Here is a 2630-nt window from a genome sequence, read left to right on the forward strand (position 1 = left end):
CATATTCCACAAGGAGTTCTCATATTATATGAGAGCCCAACCAACATCCCTGAGCACATTACAGGCCACCTGAACCATCCCTCTCCTCTGTCTTTTAGATCTGCATGGTGGTTTTTAAAAGGTTAGTACAGGGGTAACTTTTGTTGTGAAAAATTATAGTTTGTCACCTGTGAAGGCAAGTTGCTGGAGAAACAAGCCCAGGACATCAGTCTTTTTCTCTTCCTGCATCTTTTCTCTAAGCCTCTTTTTCTACCACTGGGATGTGGTCACTTGTCTTGAGTATGAGAAAATGTACTCTAGTACCTTTCTGAGGTTATTTTGTGTTTCTCTGCTTCAAATTCAAGCTACCAATCCTATGGTTTTTTGTCTTCATTGTTTTTCTCTGTTTTTCTCTTTAGCCCACTGCTTCTAAAATACAAAGTGACTAAATTTGAAGGTCCATGTTGTGTAAAAGGTGAGGAAGGAATCTTTAATGCCCAGAGAGCTGGTTTTTTCCACCTCTGCAACATCTGTTGTCTGCCTCTAAGGTTTGAGTAGTATGGTTATCAGGAACTGAGGTATCAGCCTCTGTAGCTCCTTTCCTCCTTCTTTCTGTTAATTCCCTGTGGAAGAAAACACAGGAGATTTATTTATGATGGCTTAGCTAGAATATCCTTTCAAATCTGAAAGAAAGAAATCCAAGATCTCTGAGAGTTTTAGCTGAGAGCTCAAACAGAATAGAATATGAACTTAATATTTTTCTTTCAAAGTAAACACAGATCTTTTCAAATACAAGGAAAGACCCAGTAATTCTGACTCATCTTAAAAAAAAAAAAAAAAAGTAATTTCAATTGGACAGAATAAAGGAAAATAAGTCTGATAAAAATAGATACATCAACAGAAAATCATAATTTCATTTATCATAAATATTATTGATATAGCTTTTCATGTCTTTGTTTCGGGGTTCATGTGGCCATATTTCACATTTCTCATTTCAATGATTTTGGAGTTTTGTTTTGGTTTTTTTTTTTTCTTTTAAGATGTGCTACTTTTCTAAATGCCATTAAACATATCTTGTTTAATACTGACTAGAATATTTTTGGACCAGCTAAGAAGCAGTCAAATTCTTTTATCCCAAAAGTCTTTTCTGGAAAGATCACCTTATTCTAAGGTTACTAAAATGAAAGCAAGATCCCTCTCACATTAGACCCTTTTTTTCTTCTAAAAGATTTCCATTTTCTTCTCCAGACCTGCCACTCCACTTGCTAGTTGCATTATGAAAAGCTGTGATTGTGGTAGACCTATTGTAGGGTGAAAAGAGAAAATGCTTTGCTACAAGCCAGTAGCTAATTCACTATTCTTCAGGGACTGATATTCATCTATTCTTCAATAAAAGCTAATGGTTAAATAGACCAAATACACTCAGCTAATCTAGGAAGAAGCTGATGGCTGGGGGCTGGGATTCAAGGTTCATGCTGAAATCCTATTCCTGAAGACAAAAATAGTCTTATATTTCCCTTAGAAAAATATGATAATGCTACAAAAAAAACCCCCGAAGTCTTTTATTCTCAAATACATGGCTTTATAAGAAAGTATCTACTGCATTTGAAAAAGTTGTATTTTATTAATTTTAACACATGCATTGCTTTTATAAGTTTTTCTTTTTAAGGGATGTGGATACTTAAACAAAGGGATTGCATTTTAAATAACTTTCTGTCTAGTATTTTGCTACTTGAATTCCAACGCCCTTAAGAAAACACGATTTTTTTTCATAAAAAGCAATTTTTGCAAAGCACTCCCAGAAGGAAGGGAGCTGACAACACCATGTTTCTCCCTGTGTAACTACCATTCCAGCTTAAGGTACTGCTGTGCTGTGCTGTGCAATGCAAGGAGGAAAGTTCACTTGAGAAATTAACAATAAAAAACAAAAGTCCACACCCAGCACAACAGACTACACAAGGGTAGAGCAAATTTCTATAAGCAAGGTTCTGATTTAAAATACAATACATACCAAATCTCATGGCTTCTGGAAAATTGCTGCAGCTGTGTATCAGGGCACTGAGTATTTTAATAGATAACCCAACAGTATTTGCTGCAGGCCATTTAATTTAGCCATACTGTGAATGAACCTGAAAACAAAATGACCTGATTATTTAGATGAATTATTTAACTTCAGAACTTTTGGTCACAAAAGGTCTAATTCTGGTCTGCCTAAATGTGTGGCAAAGCTATCCCTGACTTCACCAGAAACAGGATGGAAGAGCAGTTAGGAGCATTGGTGAAACTGGTGGCTTCTTGTTTTGTGATGAAACAGCATAAATGCCACTGTATATATAACCTCTGTATGCCAGCTGATCACTGGCACAACAGCTGTGATTTCTCAGAAGCACAGGGCAAAAACTGGATACATGTGAGAGGGCTTGAAGATTTGTGCCCTTCCAGAAACTCAGTACTACCCATATGTTTTCTCTCCCTGCATCTTTCTCTTTCATTTATCAGAGAAATGTACATACATATATATATATGTATCATTTATTTCTCAAAGTTTTGTGCACTTCTTCAGTGCTGATATGTTAATTATTCTTTTACAGGATATTTGCTGATAGGGCATCATATTTCTATCTGAGGCTAGACCATATCCTTCTTGGTCC

The 2630-nt window shown here is 35.9% G+C and overlaps 1 long non-coding RNA gene across 1 annotated transcript; it reads right to left on the minus strand.

Annotated features, from left to right (window-relative positions):
* Window positions 1-495: 495 nt before the first annotated feature.
* Window positions 496-2275, minus strand: LOC115599967. The gene is made up of 3 exons (XR_003988737.1): window positions 2224-2275; window positions 1991-2108; window positions 496-602 (listed from the first exon to the last, which is right to left on the minus strand). It is a non-coding gene; the product is annotated as an uncharacterized LOC115599967 (long non-coding RNA).
* Window positions 2276-2630: the final 355 nt, after the last annotated feature.

Source organism: Calypte anna, chromosome 1, assembly GCF_003957555.1.
Source record: "Calypte anna isolate BGI_N300 chromosome 1, bCalAnn1_v1.p, whole genome shotgun sequence".
Lineage (NCBI taxonomy): Eukaryota > Metazoa > Chordata > Aves > Apodiformes > Trochilidae > Calypte > Calypte anna.